An 18,107-nucleotide genomic window follows, 5' to 3' on the forward strand; every position below is an offset into this window, starting at 1 on the left:
GAGGGAGGGAAGAAAAAGAGAGAAAGAATGAGAAAATCCTATTGCGATTAAGAATTTCCTTGGTGGGCACCGGCCAGGTGGCTCAGTTGGTTGGAGCATCATCCCTTACACCAAAAGGCTGCAGGCTTCGATTCCAGTCAGGGCACATACCTGAGTTTTGGGTTCAATTCCAGTCAGGGCCTGTAAGAGAGGCAGCCGATGGATGTTTTTCTCTCACATCAATGTTTCTCTCTCTTTCTCTCTCTCTTTCATTCTCCTTCCTTCTCTCTCTAAAATCAATAAAAGCATATCCTCCAGTGAGGATTAATAAAAAGAATGTCCTTTGTGGGCAGTAAAAATTAGAAATTTCATTTAATCTTGACACTATGTGTCTTTTTCTTTCTTTTCTTTTTTTTGTTAATCCTCACCAAGGATATTTTTTTCCATTGCTTTTTAGAGAGTGGAAGTGGGGAGAGAGAGAGAGAGAAACATCAATGTGAGAGAGACACATCAATTGGTTGCTTCCCACATGTGCCCCTACCCGCGGCGGGGGATTGAACCTGCAACCCAGGTATCTGCTCTTGATCAGGAATCGAACCTGAGACCCTTCAGTGCGTGGGCCAACATTGTAACCATTGAGCAATGCTGACCAGGGCTCTTTTTTTTTTAATCCTCACCTGAAGATATATTTTTATTAATTTTTTGGGAGAGAGAAAAGGAGGCCAGAGAGAGAAACATCAATGTGAGAGTGAAAGATCAATTGGCTGTCTCCTGCACGGCCTGAGATTGAGCCCGCAACATGGGAATGTTCCCTGACTGGGAATTGAACTAGCACTTTGATGCACGGGACAAAGCCCAACCAACTGAGCCACACAGGCCAGGACAGTCTTACTACTTTATAAGCACAAGGCATTTTTGAACCAAAGTTAGGTTACTTAGTTGTGACAAACTTGCTCATTGCAAATTTGATCTCAAACAAGTCTTATCTATCTCTGAAAATAAAATCTACCTTCAAAGGATGAATGTTCGCTTTCTCAGCAGTGAGCAAAGAGCAGAAAAGATTTGCTCAACAATTTAGGTAACGGACGGAACTTTTGGAAGATTCTGGGGTGAGAAGAATGCCAGAAGGAAGTCTACTCATTTACTCCTTTATTCAAAAGATACTGACGAGTGTGGGTTGGTGGCTGAGCTGAGTGTTGGGGATATGGTGCTGAGCAAAACAGACTCAGTCCCAGCCCTTACAGAGCAAGAGAACCCATTAAACAAGTAAACACACAAAGGAAGATTTATGGGGACAAATGAAACAGAAGAAGAATGTGCATGAGAGAATGTAAGCGGGAGAGACCGTCTTTAGACTGGTGAGCAGGGAGCCTCTCTGAGGAGGAAACCGGTAAGTTGAGAGTAAGAAGGCGCTCACCCTGGACAGCATGAGGGATGGGGCTCCTGGAGGCACAACTGGCGTAGACCGTGGGGCATCCCCTCGGGAGGTTAGGGGCATTCTGGGCACATGGAGCACAGTGGTTGAGGGCAGAGGCTCAGAAGTCAGACAGGCTGGGTTCCAATGCCCGTTGTACCATCCACTACCTGGCCTTAAGGGAGCTACTCATCCTCTCTGTGTTTTGACATTGTCATCTGTAAGATGGAAACAGTAGTCTTCTCTTACATACAGGTGTTTCCTGTGGATTCCATGAGATAATCCATGCAAAGGGCTAGGCTTACAGGAAAAAAAAACACCTAATAAATATTAGCGATATAATATTGGTTTGCAAAGACTGAGGTAATTGGCCTGGGCCAGGCTGGAGTATCCTGAGGATATTGTCATGAACTCCGTTTGGTATCAGACCCCAATTTGTCCTCGTTATGATGTAGAACTAGTATATATTTCAAGCCAAGGCAGTCAAGAAACCCAAACAAGATGGGAAGAAATATATTGTTGAGAAAAGCACTTAATCAAAGCTCGTAGCTCACATGCATGCTAGGGCTAGAGTTTGCAGAGGGGGCTCACCAAAGGCACAGGCAGGTGGAGGCTGAAGTTATGAACAGGAAGGAGTGCCAAGCAGTGAGCAGGACAGATGGGAGCATGGGCAACAAGCCCAGATCAGGACTCAAGAGATGGGACAGGCGGAAGCCAGGGCTGGGTCTCAGACAGCAACCAGGATCACTCCTAGTAGGCGCCATTATCCTAAAAGGAGGTGTGTCCAGTTAAGTGTGGCTGCCAGCCTATTTCTTAAATGTTTGCGCCTGTTAGTCTGTTGAGCTAGGCTGCACTTTCCCCATCCATGCGCCCTTCACACTGCCCCCGATGAACATCTCCCTTCCTGGAAAACATGGTGAGAGCAGGGGAGCGTTCACCTGGGCATCATGTTGAGGCTGGCATCTCTGAGTTCCCATGTTCCTCGTATTTTCCTTCTGGCTCCAGGGCCCCTGTCCAGATGGCCATCTGTTCTTTGCTTCTGCGGCCTACAGACAGCTGAGATGACTTGGGGGTCTCTACTGAACAGCTTCACTTTCAAATAAAAAATTGGGAAGCAATTTAAATTTTTACTTAGGTCACTCAGAGAATTCTAAGGAGAGAGAGGTAATGTCACATGACACACAGGCAAACTTCCTGACATTCCTTTTTAGCCACCTATTGTATTGCTAAGGGACCTCTCATCCCAACAGCTTTCAAGCTCTCTCTCTCTCTCTCTCTCTCTCCCTCTCCTCCCCTCCCTCCTCCTCCCTTCTTCTCTCCCTCTCTCCTTCCCTCCCTCCCACTTCCTCAAAGAGCTAGTGATGGCTCTTCTTGCTTCTGCTGCTTCTACTTCCTTGTAGGGAAAGTTAAGAAGGCTCTGTTGTGTGATCCTATCACACCCGTAAAGGGGAGAGGCAGGGGTAGGTTAAGTTTTATCTAGCCTCTTTCATGCAGCCATGCTCAAGAGTGCAACAGGCAGCTTGGAGGCTGGTGCCTGCCTCGTTATGATTCTGAACCACTACAATGACTCTGAAAATGATCAAGTCTCAGAGACAGTCATGCAGGCTTTCTCTATGTCAGCGGCTCTCAATCTGTGGGTCGCGACCCCTTTGAGGGTCGAACAACCCTTTCACAGGGGTCGCCTAAGACCATCGGAAAACACATATATAATTACATATTGTTTTTGTGACTAATCACTATGCTTTAAGTATGTTCAATTTGTAACAATGAAAATACATCCTGCATATCAGATATTACCTCTGGAAATGGTAATTCTACATGGTGCTGGGTGTTTTCTGCTGCCCTCCATGTCTTCTTGGCTCCCTTTCTTTCCTGTCTGGGCCCCAAGAAGCTCACCTTTGTTGACTGCATCAGCAGGTGACCTTGCCTGCTTGATTGCTACCAATGATGAGGAACAGCAGATTTGAGAGGGAGGACGAGCGCAAAGGTGGGTATGGATTCATTTTCTGTGCTGCCCGGTCACCGCAGCTGGTCCATCCTCCTCCAAAGCCACAGCTCATGGCAGGTGGCCCTCTCTACCTATATAGTTCTCCCGCGGGTCTGTCCCTCTCTTTCCTCCCTCTCCCTCTTTCTTCCTGTAACCTCTCTTTTACTTCTTTAGGTGTAGAGGTGACAAGGGTGCCTCCCTGTTAGACCCCAGATATAGCACTATCCTTGTGGTTTCCCAACACATCCTGTACACAACACCTTTATCAAGTCCATCTTTTTCCTGTCAAGACCCTGCCTCTAACACCCTCCTAATACATAAACAGCAAACAAATCAAAGCAAAGAGTTTAGAGCAAGAAAAGATGAGAACAATCTAAGTCCCCTTATTTGGAGAAGGTGTTACCAGCAGATCAACACGAGAAAAAAAAGTTTAGTTCCTATTTTGCTTACATCTTCATTCATATAAAAGAGAAACATGATTACTTTGTTTTGAATTTAACCATGGGTACAGCATGTATCAGAACCTGGCGGCCAATGATTCCACTCATGCACACCTAGCTGCTCTCTGTCCGGGTTCCCATAGGGCCACAGCTGCTGCTCCTGCTTTCTGTGCAGGTGGAGTCCTGCCTGTACGTGGTATTGTGAAGTCCTCCCTGTAGCCATCACGTGAGCCTCAGCTCCATGGGCGTTAGCCTCCCTGGCCCAGTTCCTAGAGATGTCGGTGTGTGCCCATCCCTTCATCCCCCCATGGTGTCTCACCAGAGACTCTCTTCCACAGTAATTGTACAGCTGCTTCCCACTGTTTCTCGGTTCTACAGAAGGAATTTTATTTATAAGCTCCCAACCCCCTTGAATACATTGCTTCTTACATACTTCAGGCCAATGGCTCACATGTATGTTTTATCTGTATTTTTTTTAATTTTGTTAAGGAGGGCAGAGATTACATCTTTGATCTCTCTACCTCCGCATTCTCTCTTTTATACATTGTTTTTTTAAGGGGCACCTACTATGAGCCAGGTGCTGTGCTAAGGCATACCACCTGAGAAAAACAGCCCCAGCCTGAACTTCCATGGACCTTACAGACTAGGAGAAAAATCATAAGCAGACAAGCATGAACATATGAACATATCATTGCAAACCTTGATACATACTCTAAAGCTGTGGTCGGCAAACTGCGGCTCGCTAGCCACATGTGGCTTTTTGGCCCCTTGAGTGTGGCTCTTCCACAAAATACCACGTGTGGGCGCGTGTACAGCGCGATTGAAACTTTGTGGCCCATGCGCAGAAGTCGGTTTTCGGCCTGGGCGAGTCTATTTTGAAGAAGCACTGTTGATATTCGACTCTGTTGACTAATGAGTTTGCCGACCACTGCTCTAAAGGAATGGTGTACATTACAATGTATAAGAACATGTCATGGGACATGTAATCCACTCTGAGGGGTCAAGAAAGACTTCTAAGAGGTGGTGACACATTAGCTAAAATATAAAAATGAGGACATCAGTGATTCCGAAGTGGGCTGACGTCGCCCCCACGGGACGTTGGCAATGTCTGGAGACATTTTGCAGACATTTCCGGTGGTCACAGTTGGGGTGGGGTTGCTGCTGGCATCTACTGGATAGAGGCAAGGGATGCTGCTAAACATCCCAAGGTCCACTGGAAAGCCCCACAACAGAAAAGTGTCTGGCCCAAAATGTCAGTTGTGCCAATGGTGAGAAACCCGATCCAGGTCACTGATTCCAACCAGAGAGAACGTGTGCAAGCACCTCACTCACAGGGAGCTGGGCACAGAGAAGGCGTCCAACTCTAAACGGAGCATCTAGTTTACATTGGTTTGGGCATCACCTCTATTTGTCCTTTTTGTCATTACTTCTGTTGGGTAAAATTCTGTTTTACAAGCAGGTGTAGGAATGAATATGACAAAACCTTTTTTTCTTTCCCCCCAAAGTGTATGTATGCCTGGAGGCTCGGTCCAGGCAAGACAGTAAAATAACAGTTGATGGGTGGGAGGAGTTTTCTTTCCCTCTAGACTTTTTGAAAATAGAAAATGACTTCTTCACCGTGACTGGTGATCAGACTCCCTAAAAGTGGGCATTTGTAAGTGGGGTCCCCATATGGTGACCTAGGTTGAGCTGAAATGGAAATGGTGGTTTTTAGGAGCTAAGTAGAATAAGAGATAGGAAAAAGGACGAAAGGGAACTAGGATTTCTGGAGTGCTTTCTAAAGTCGAGGTCTGTGGGCTCATTAGTCATTCATTTAACAACTATGCATTGGGTACATATGCGGTCTTGGAACAATAAAAGGCTCAGGATCTAGTGAGGTGACAGGTGAGCAAACAAACAGTGGTGATGGATATGAATAATGCCCCACTGGAGTTCATTTTGCATGAGGTGCTGAGAGAAGGCCTGCATCGATGATGCCGAAGGTGGGGGGACGGGAGGGCATCCCCATCAGAGCGTCTTCACGGAGAAGGGACTGATAGAGATGAAACCTCAAGTAGAATATGAGGATACTGAGCAGAAACTCCAGGGAATAACATGAGGAGACCAGTAAGCGTCTGATCATGGAGAAATAGGGCCACAGTTAAAAGCAGTTAGTGGGTGGGCCGCAGAAATGAAAAGGCCACCACAGCTACAAGGAATTCATTTCATCTTTATTTTAATTTTGCAAATAATCTATTATTAATGACAACCAAAAAGTTAAGCATAAAATAAAAGCCAACAGATATTTAGAACCAATGAGTGTTAAACTGCTATTGCAGATCCTCTGAGACAATGCCAGTTATTCATATATTCACCCTTAATTAATTGAAATTTTTTTCACCTACATGAAGTGGGAATTCCTTTCAATCTGAGGTGGGTAGTGGATGCTGGGCCCCAGACCAGGATTGAGTTTAATTCTTCAGGAATCAGTGGAGCTGGGAAGACCGTCCCTAATGTGGGCCTGAGAGGGGGGAGTCGTGAGAACAAGAAATTTGGAAAGGTGGCCCCAATGTTCGGGCCAGAAGATAAACCTGTCCATCTACAGGGGAGGGAACATTGGAAGCCTATGCTTAAAATGTGAACCTGTAGCAAGTTAACTTAATAATGTGAGTTATAAGTGTGTAGTCTATACCAGTTACCAAATGTGTATATAGCCAGTGTACCTGATTATATTGCATTGTGTAAAGAGGTAGCTGACTTTACCCAGGAAGTGACGGGAACGCTCGGTGAAAGACCTTCTGCATCTGATGCAGTTGGCACGTGCAAACCCCTTAGCCTAACGCTCAAGGCTCTCCATCATTGGGCCCCAATCTACTAGTAAAAATGCCTTATCCTTGTATAGCTTTTTATGGTTATTAATCCCACGTTTCATGCTCCATGCCTGGTTGACTTTGTGTGAGAAATCAAGTGACCCTTCCATAAAAATTAAACAGAAGGTACATTGGCTAGAAATCACTGAACGTCTCTACAGTATGTGTCTGCCCTCAGCTCTGGAATAAACAGGGTAAACCGGGGAGAGAGGAAAGTGCTGGAAATGGTTTCTTTTTCAAAGACCATGTTCTTGGGACTTTTACCTTTATCACTTCATTCATTCATTCAGTTATTCATTCATTCAAATACTCAGTAATGCCTACTGTGCTTTCTACTTACTACTAAGTAAGACTTATTACTAAATGCTATGAGGATTCAAAGATGAGAAAATATCTGCCCTTAGTGCCTACGATCCGGAAGAGACAAGACATGTACACAGCTAACTATGGCACAACATAGAAAGTGACTGGTATCTTAAGCAAAATCTACAAAAACAAAAACAAAAAAAGCCACGGGAAAAGAAACTGTGGAGAGATAACTTCTGACTGATGGGCTTGGAGTATGTCAGAGAAAGCTTTAGGGCAAAATTTAGCCTTGAAAAGTATGTGAACAGGTAGAAAGGGGGCAATAGGTTCATGAGCAAAGACATGAAGGGGGAAAGGACAGGATGCATGCCGGGATCAGGAACCTGATCCTTCCCACACGTTGAGTGGGAAGATCTAGGACGCAGTCGACAAAGCTTTCAGTCCTGGTCCTGCCTATTAATGACTATTCGGTCAAAATACTCAGCTTCTCTCATTCTCGGTTTTCTGTTGGAGCAAATGGCAAAATATCTACCTGCAACCCCACAAGATTTTGTGAATGTAAAATATAGTAAATTGTTGAGTTGCGTGCGAGAGTCAACCAATAAATGTGTCTCTTTCACATCAATGTTTCTCTCTCTTTCTCTCTCTTTCCTTTTCCACTCTGTCTAACAACAACAACAACAAGAAAATTTGAGAAGCTAGTAGTTTAATTTAAAACATTAACCTATTTTACATGCTATGTTTTTTATATGTTTATATTTTACCGTTCAGGCTAACTTTGATTATGACCGAACAGACAAGTTTGGCAGCCATTTAATTCTGACTCTAGATAATACGGCTATCTTAGAAAAAAATAGTTTAATTTTTTAAGGCCAAAAAATTCACTTATTCTAGATGCTAAAAACTTACTTATCTTGAAGCATTAGAGAAGATTAATATCTTTTAATTTGTAGAATGTTAGAAATAAAATGAACATTACAGATAACCCCCTCACTTTACAATGAGGACAATGAGACTAAAGAGGTTGCATGATCTGTCCAAGATCACGGGTTAGCTAAAGCCAGGTCCAGAGGTGGACATGAGCCTCCTGACTCTTAGGGTTCTTCAAACGATATTGCTTCACTCGTGTTCAATAAAACAGTCCACAACAGAAATATACAAAGCCAAACTACCAGTAAATAGATGGAAAACTGGGACAGAGGCCAGAGGAAAGGGATGATTGTGAACACTGGAGCCTCATTATTTCCAAAGGCCACTGGTGAGAAATTAAGACAAAAGCTGCTCCAATCCCAGGTTTGCCAAAGGGATTTTAAATGTAGGACCTTTTTGTTGATGGAACCAAACTTGGACAATTGCAGGCTCAGTATAAGATCTCTGCCTCTCTTCCCTTGGCTCCTGAAGACCTCCCTCAATTAATCATGATTGTAGGAAATCAGGTGGCATGAACTATGTATTACAATTAAAGGGGCACAGGCAATACAGTGAGACTTCATACTATTTGTGAGCATGGCTTGAGGCTGATAAAATGGGCAGGATTTTCTTTCTTCTATTTCCCTCATAACCCTCCAACTATTCTACCTATCCCTGCCCATACCTAGAGGGAAAAAAAAGGGGGGCATAAGATAGGACAAAGGAAAGAGACAAGAGAATGAAGGGGATACCAAAGGAGAGGAAGAGGAAGGTAAAAATTAGAGAAAAGATGAGGGTGAAAAGAGAATCAGTGGGATAAAGCTGTATAAAAGAGTCTGATGCAGAACCACCTGGCATATTTGTTAAAAGTATATTTCTGGGCCATATTCCAGATCAGCCATGTTGGAATCTATGGGAGTAGCATCATTTAAACCTAAATGAAAAGCTTTTTGATAAAATAATTACTCTCTTTTTTAAAATCTGATTTCAGATTTTACTTTGATTCCAAATTTGCAAATCCATTTGCTTCTTTAAAGCTGGCAAAAAAAAAAAAAAAAAAGTATCCATTTATTTGCCTGAAAAGCTTGCCCCTTTTATTCTACACAACTGTTGATAACCTTACAGGAAGTACTTTCACACCTTCCATCAAAAGGCTGTGCTCTAAAGAGAAAGCAGGATAATGTCAAATGTGTTCTCTTCAGCCTGAAGCACTGGCCATGTGGGTGCAGGAAAGTCCTGCACACCAGGTGGTGCGATGCACCTTTGTCTTTTCCTCCAGGTCCTTCTGTGATGACGTTTTCTCTATCGCAGATCTTGTGTTCAGTAGGTTTCGTTTATTGACACTTGGCTAAAGTCAGAATAGGCCTAATTGGGAGCCCTATCACATGTTGTCTTCAGGGCCAAACCTGTTTCCACTGCGTCTCTGGTCAAATGTCTGTTTGGCAGAACACGCTGTGCTAAACGGCCTTGTGCAGGGTGTCTGTACCTGAGTGCACATGTGGAGCCAGGTATTCGATGACATATCCCCATCCAGCAGTTCCTGCACAGACGGTGGCTGCAGTGCGAAGCCTGCACGTTGCCTGGTGTATTAGTCATGGCCATATTAAGAATCCATATTGAAAAGGGCCTGCTGTGTCGTGATCATGTTGTCTAACCACACTGAACAGTGCCTACTGGGTAAGTGATCACGTTGTGTATCCATGTCTAGCTGGGCCTGCTGTGATGGTGATCACATTGTATGTAATTGTGCTGCCACCCTGGGAATTTATTGCTATAGATCAGGCAACGGGGCAGTGGAGAAGTCTATAATTGTGCCCGCTCCGGGAAGTTCGCTGTACTGCTGAGAATACGCCTGAGCTTCTAGGGTGGGAAACACATATTTGGTTTGGGGCTGGAGATGAAGTTGACATTCTTAATTCTAAGTATTTTGGGGGCTATTCCCTTTTTTATTACTATTTCATATAATGCCAAATTACTTCTAATTATGGTAAGGTGATTCTAAAAGTGATAAAAATCTGTATAAAGAATATATTAAAAATACCAAATAAAATCAAGCTTGCATACTCTCTCATTCAAACAGAATGTCTTCAGAGCTGTTCATAAATTTGTAAAACTAATATAGAATAAATATGTTGTCAGAGAACAGTGTTGAACAGCGTATTTATTGCTCTTTTTGAGCTAAACTCTCTTGTCTAAAGAAAAGTCTCATCTCTCAGGAGTCAGAAAAGGTTGGTAAACCAAGTCTTATGTTCCAATGTTCTCCTCTTAATTAAATTATATCAATAGATAATAAAGAAAAGGTCAGTTAGTGACGGGCCTGGCTTAGTAAACATGCTAATATATACACATCCAAATCAGTGTGACCCTTCAAAGTGGAGATTTGGGCAAGCTTACTGTATTTTTGGGACCCTTCTTTTGGAAAGGCCTTCAGAGATAATTTACAAATCATGTGAGCAAACCAGAGTCATTACCTCCTTCCTCTCCAACCAGAAAAAAAAAAATCTACTCAAATGGCTCACTCACTTTAGTTACCAGGTTGGACTCTGAGAGATGTCTGGCTCTTTAGGGTGGCTATGTTCTGACAGATTTGTTGAAAACTATCAGACATACATTATTTTTAAACATCATTTGTAAATTCCTTTGGAAAGCCTACCAATATGTTATATTAAAACTCTTCCTAATAACCTTTACAATCTCATTGGTGAATGTGGTAGCAGTATTTTACAGGTAAACAAACTTAGACAGAAACTAGCACATGGATTATGGTGGGATATTTCATGGGTGAGTAGCCCATCTCTGGCTGATTTTGAATAGGGGCTAACCATGTTGCTGTTCAGACAGAAATTTGAATTTTTAAAAAAAATTATCTTTAGAATTTTCTAAAATAAGAAGAGAATGAAAGGAAAGAGTGGAGGAAATGAGGGTAAGAGAAAAGAAGAATGAAAGGCAAATGTGAGTATTCAGGTCATGGGACTCACCTTATCACTTTATCATAGTCATTGAAGAGAACTTTTGGAAAATGAAAAACAAATCAGAATTTTCAGAGTCTAATTAAATATTTAGATATAACTGTGCCCATTCTTAATAAAGATAAGATCTTCGCACCTAATGTTATCTCTTTGGCAGGGCCCAATGGCCATGAGGATCTGAAGAAAGTTCCACTCCAAGCCTGAGAACCAAACAGGGCCAGAAAATAAGGTGTTATTGGGGGTGAGGGGAAGGAGGAATGTTCCATTTAGTTCTAAATTAAAGTGTTTAAAATAAACCATAAACCAGGGTAGAAACTCAAGGTTTCATCTTCTGTGTGCTCTGGTTCTAATTTTATCTAATTTTAATCACCTCGAGCTATGTAAATAAAAAGACAGAGGGAAGGGAATGGAAAGAGTAGTCTTAATGTTGATTGGGCCTCTATTTGCCAGGTACTGTTAGCCAAGTTGTATCGGTTTAACTGTTAGTTCTTATAAGGAGGCTATGAAATAGTCACAGAGGTTAAACAATGTTTCAGGGGTCATAGAATACATGGAGACAAGCTTTGTCTTCCTTCAAAGCCCAACTGTGCTCCATTATCTGACTTCAATTTTTTAAAATGGGTTTTTTAAACCATCTCTCTGGAATTATTGTTATTATTTAACCTTTACAGAGGGGTTTGTGGAGTGAGAAGTTAAGGATTTCTCTTCACCACTATCCCTTTCCCTGCAATCTCATTTCCCTCACTAGAGGGAATATTTTGATACAATGTTCCAGATTTGTCTCTGTGTCTAAAATAGGTTTCAAATGTTTTCTTTGGTTAGCCACTCAGGCACGTTTTTAAGCAGCTGGAGCTATTGCAAACATACATATTTGAAACATACTATTTAGGCCATTTCATCTCCATGAAATAGAGAAATAGTAGAAGAAAGGACTAAGAAACTCAGTAGGGCTTTCAAGCAGCAAGCTCCAGACTAAGCTATAATTGCCTCCAAACTTTATAGAGGCCATCAATGTGATGGAGAAAATTGGCCTTCAAACCAGCATCCATTCTAGAATTCCTTTGTCCATGTTACATTGTCCTAAAATGGCAGGTCTGGGTCATCTGTGGGCTTGGGCCTGTGCACCAGCCTTGCAGGGGAATGCCATGCTGGGAAGGACTGCTGGAGTGGGTAAGTGTGGAAGATGGGAGGCTTGGTACAAAGACATCCCTGCATGGCTTTGAGTAGGAGGAGCCGGTATCTTCCTGTAAAAGAAGATATTCTGAAGCTCAGTTGTGGTGTTTTTTTTGTTTTTTTTTCAAAACCACCTTTGATACAGCCTGCTGAACATAAAGCTGTTTATAGCAAGGAGCGGTTATAGATGGAGCTGCTCTCTAAGTAAAGGCACAATGTAGGCACTGGAAGTGGAGTTGGAACCGTAATCTATAGTTACCAACCATAGGACAACCTCATGTGGATGCAGTGCAAAAACACCCTCCCCACCCCCACCCCCACAACTGTCATCTATCCTGAGAGAGCAATGTACACCTTGTTTATGCAAAGGCCAGTTTACCTCTTGGCCCTGCCAGTAGAGAAACCCTTAGCTCGCTGCAAGAGCCGGAGGGACAGCTTTCTATTCAGGCACTGGTCCTTGTAAAGCTCCTTTCTTTCCAGAAAAGGAAGTTAACTCTGTCCTCCACAAGATAGTCATTTAAGGCATATGGGCCTGCCCTTAATTGGGCACTTAGAAGAGCCACACTTCAGGCAATTGTAATAGAGCACAATTTTGAGCTCTCAGCCTCACAGAGCAGGTGACAGTTGAGAGAAAAACATTATTCAGGGAGGATTTCTTGGAGGCCATTCCCACTCCCCGATCTGCATGGGGTGGGGCTCCCAGCCTCAGACATCCAGGTCATCGTAACCCTTGCAGAATTGTTTGTGCGGGATTGCAGAGGATGCCATCCGCTTGCAAAGAGGGTCACTGTCAGAAACAGCTCTGGGTTGCCCCTGGCGGGTCTATTGTAAGGATACTGTTGAGATGTCTGTCATACCACCTAGGTGCTCTATTTAAGAACTCGTGGATATTCCCATTAGAACCAGGAACAGTTGTAAATCTCCTGAGCAATCGTTTTATTTAATGGACATTGTGAAGCTGACAAGTCACGTTTTCATGACGAGGATATTTCACCTCACTGGGAAAGTTAGAGCCCAAATGCTATCCTAGCACAACTGAGCTGCTCTCAGAAGCCACCTCAAAGTCTTTCTGAAACAAGGTGAGACGGGTGCGCAAAGCAGTAAATATCCAGGTAATTAGTGTATTTTATCTCAATGGCTTCTGTCTCTTCCTCTGACAGCGTTACCTTTAATGGCTGACAAAAGACAAGTAGACCCGTCTTCTGATTTGGAGACGTTCAGGTGCTTTCCTTTCTGCCTCCTGACAAGTCACTCTGGAGTTTAGGGGCTCTCACTATGCTAACACCATACCTCTTAGGAAACAGGCCAGCTTGTTCTTGGGGGCAACAAAGATAAGATCAATAAGGCTTACTAAATCAGTTCACGGATTTTCTTTAATTTAGACTTCCAATTGCCTATTCCATTCCCAAACCTGTGTTTATAAACATTAGTCCTTTGGTGGTGGAAGAGATGTTTTAAAAATTGGTGAGGGGAGAGACATTTAGAATAGCAGCTCAAGGTTCCTAAAGATGGACTCCTCTAAGCTAACACTTAAGACCCCCGCATATCCCTCCCCACCCCCCCACCCCCGGCCCCAAGCTCGGGGCTTGGAGCCTGCTACAGTTGTCTGAGATGTGCCAGCACACCAGGGAGGCTAACCTGTCTTCACAGGGAGAGAGAAACCACCTTCCACGTTACCTTTCAGAGATGCCTGAGAAGAAAAGGATGCCTGGTGGAGGAGGCCATGGCAGGCACCTGAGAATAGATGTTTCAGGAGACCTCAGCCAGCAGAAGTGCAGCTGTAGCGCCAAAGCCCCCGGGTCTCCACTCCACCTCGCGGCTGAAGAGAATCTGACAGGTCCAGCCAATTCCCTGAGTGTAACGGTGGCTTCAGATGGATGGCAGCTGTGCTGAACTTGGAGAAGGGTGGGATTTCTCAAGGGCAAGGTAGCTGGATGGGGAAGGATCCTATTTTACCTCCCGGGGCCTTGCTTTAACAATCGTATTTCTCTGTTTCAAACTCGGCACTTTATTAAAATAAGTAGGATCATATTTATCAACTCGATGGAAGCTGGTGCCTCTCAGAAGTTCAAAGTCCCGAAATTAAACCTATGTAACTCGCTTGCTGTTTGGACACAGATAATTGTCCTACACAGATTTGTTAGCTCTGTCACAGAGCTTTACCTATTTCCCGTATCCCCAACCCAAAAGCTTGAGTGAGCGGCATCAATCTATTCCATGTTTGAGCCATTGGGTGTGTTTTCTGGTTAGGGTGGGGCAACAAATGAGACAGGCTATTGGTGTGATTTGAAATTGAGTGTTGTGGACCATCTGGAGCTGTGTGTTTTCAAATCTGTTTCCTTCGATTACATCTGTCTCATTTTTCCTTGGTTAATAAAACACAGAGCTTTGGGGCTGATTATTTCTGAGTCTCTCTGGGTCCTTTGTGGAACTGGGAAGTAAATCGTCAGCTTATACACAAGGTGGCACCCTGTGATTCCAACCAGGGCTGAGAGAAGCGGTGCTGCTAGGCGGCTGAGCCACAGCCACAGTTTTTGTTCAGCATTTGTTTTTCTCACTGTTGCAAATATAAAGGTGGAAGTAGATGTTTGGCATGTCACCTTTGAGGGCGGTCTCCGTCTCTGTGTCTCAAAGATCCAGAGTTGCCTCAGTCGAGGGCACTGGAACCAGGAGGCTGATTCTGGTCGATGTATTGAATGCAGACCCCACATTCAGATTACAGATGAAAACAACGAAGCCTTATTGGTACCGGCTCATTCCTGGGAATACTGGGGGAGAGGTGGGGATGCAGTTCACATACCAACCCAATTAACTTTCAGTTGGGTTTGCTGAAATAGAGAGCCAATTAGAAAGAACGTGACATTTACAAAATTCTGAAATGGTTGAATAGCAACTGTGTTTACTAGCTCTAAGCTTCTTTCAAAAAGTAATTTGTTCATTATTTGGAAGCAGCCTGTCCTGATGGTAGTAAGGGGAAGTGGAAACTGGAATATAAACTCAATTCTTATTGTTATTTGACTTTTATTCTAATTTAAACTACATTTAGACAGTGATTTATTTTTATTTTTTTAATATATTTTTATTGATTTCAGAGAGGAAGGAAGAGGGAGAGAGAGATAGAAACATCAATGATGAGAGAGAATCATTGATTGGCTACCTTCTGCACGCCCCCCACTAGGGATCGAGCCTGCGACCCAGGCATGTGCCCTTGACAAAAATCAAACCTGAGCCCCTTCAGTCCGCAGGCCGACGCTCTATCCACGGAGCCAAACCGGCTAGGGCGTGATTTTATTTTTGATATGGCTGTAAAGCTATTTCTAATTCTTAGGTATGTATTTATGACACTTGCTTGGCTAAATGCATGTCTTTTTTTTTTTAAATGGGTCCAGAACATATTTGCAATGGACTGGTTTTAGAATAAGTGTACTTAGCTCATTGTACATGGAAATTAAAATAGGCTGTTAGGCTGCACAATCATTTGAAACAGGTTTTGATAAAGACATTTTATAACAGGATCTACTTCAAAAGTTGAAAAGCTGTTTTCTGCTTTTAGCCCTAACAAGTATAGTATATGGGTGTTCAGCAAATAGATTAGAAGTAAACTTTATGAAAAAGAATATATGCATACAAATAAAAGCTACTTTCCAAATGTGGAAAGAGGCATTCTGGTATGGGTACTGAATTGGAAGCCAAGAAAACACAGGCTGTGTCTCACTTGAAAAGCATGCTGTGTTACCTGCCTCAAACCGTTTTATTCCCAGCTCTATAATCATTGCCTACAGGGCAGGAGGAACATAGAGATTCGGAGAAGAAATCTGTTACATGCTCAAAGAAAAGAACAAAACAACAACAACTACCATAGCAGAAGACCTGTTTATGTAATAAAATTCCAGATTTTAAGAAGTTTCTTTGAATTGCTTTCATTGGTTCTAAAATTCCTATGCTCAAGGTAGGAAGGTGGAGAGCAGGGTGGACTATAAGAGCAAATACTGGCAGCAATGGTTAGGTCAGGTGGCGGGCCAATAAGGTCTGATGAACTCTAAGCTGGAGTGAAGTGGGGTATCAGAGTGTCCTGAGGGGATTTATCAGTTAACCAGTATATATGAGGTGTCTGCTCCGTGTGAGGCACAGAACTAGGGATACAGGGTTAACCGAGCAGGTTCCTGCCCTCATTGAGGGCATTGCATCTTTAGGCTCTGGGTCATGCACTCCATTAGCCATTGGACAGCAAGGTGGCAATGCAGAGGAAACAGGAGTTTGGCCGGGGGGGGGGGGGGCGCAGGCTAGACCTGGTTTTGAACCCAGTTCTGCGAGTTAGTCGTGCTGAAACGTGGCAAATTATCTGTCTGAGCTTCATTTTCCTTATTAGCAAAGTTATAATATTTCTTCATAGGGTTGTAATGAGAATTCAGTGGAATTTAATTTAATATGGATATGGATATGTTACCACTATAGTGGCTGTATATTACAAATACCCAATATTTCCTTTCTGGAGAGAAAGGAGCAATAAATATAGGGCATGGAGAAAAGCTACCCTTTCTGAGCCGGAGAGGTGCTGGGCACCCAGATGGGAAGCTCTGGATGACTCATTTCTTCAGCCACCTTCGGGCCTGAACAGGGCTGACCCCCTGGCGGCAACATCTTGTCCTTCCTAGCAGAGAACTGGAACTGCTCCAGAGGGGAGCACTCAGAGCCGGACATGCCCATCAGCCTGAGGAAGGTGTTGCTTACAAGAAGTGAGTCACAGCATCTCCATTGTTTCCAAAAACAAAGTGGATGGAAAACACTCAAGCCCAGCTGAACAACGCCCCAAGTCTGATGCACCAGGCGGGTTAGACTAGGTAGACACTGCCAGGGGTCCATATGCACCATTCTGCCTTCAAGGAGGGAGATGGAGAGAAAAGGCAGGAGGTGGGGAAAAAGGAGAGGAGAAGAAGTGGGTGAGAAGGAGGAGTTAACGGAGGAAGTTTTTTTGTTCGTTTTTTATAGAAATGACTGTAGGAATCAACTGTTCACACGTCTGGACTTCAGCACACCATCTCCTTCTCTCTGAACGAGGCAGGGTATTTATCAACTATTAGAACATGGTAAAATGTGTTACACTCTTCCTAGGGATTTGGTAAGAAAGCTGGAATGCTTCAAGACTAACCAAGAAACTTGGCAAAACGAGGCTGATTCCACAATAGCGGGTATAGTTGAGGCAACCCGATCTCCCTTCCTCTTCAGGACTTTCTCTAATCAGTTCAGGCTAACGCAATGCCTCCTTTCTCCGAACTCGCACGGCAATCATTGCCAGTACAACTCATTCGGTAATTAATCATGTCCTCCTGCCTTGTGTTATCTCCTGGATCGTTTTCTCCACGTATTCACACTGTTGTTGTTGTTGTCGTCTTGTGGTTTTTTTGTTGTTTTGCTGCCATTTATCTTTCCAGTTGCCCGGTTCTCCCACCGTTGGTGGTTCTTAACTTTTTTGTTTGTTTTAAAATACATTTTATTGATTTTTTACAGAGAGGAAGGAAAGGGAATGAGAGTTAGAAACATCGATGAGAGAGAAACATCGATCAGCCGCCTCCTGCACACTCCTCACTGGGGATGTGCCCGCAACCAAGGTACATGCCCTTGACCGGAATCGAACCGGGACCCGAGTCCGCAGGCCGACGCTCCATCCGCTGAGCCAAACCGGTTAGGGCGGCTCTTATTGTTAATCCATCTTTCCAACGACCTGTCAACCCACCGACGTGGAAGCTCCACGCGGGCAGGAACTTTATCTCAAACTTCTTTTCGTCTTTCCCCGTAGCTGATACTGTCCACCCTTCTGCCACTTCGGAAATCTCGCTACCTTAGTTACACTTGATCTTCAATTTTCAAGGACTCTTAATAGTTTTGAAATCAGAGGAATGTCTACCGTCCGCTAAATAACTCTACATAGTTCGGGTGACAGGCTCAAGTGCACTTGTTGCGTCTGGCAGCCGCCAGCATTAACCCTCGCAGCTGCCATGACATCCTCCCCGCGCTGGCGAGGACGAGCAGCGCCTCCTTACCTCGGAGAGGGCTTTCGGTCGGCTCTAAAGAGGGGCTGCG

Source organism: Myotis brandtii, unplaced genomic scaffold (assembly GCF_000412655.1).
Source record: "Myotis brandtii unplaced genomic scaffold, ASM41265v1 scaffold125, whole genome shotgun sequence".
Classification (NCBI taxonomy): domain Eukaryota; kingdom Metazoa; phylum Chordata; class Mammalia; order Chiroptera; family Vespertilionidae; genus Myotis; species Myotis brandtii.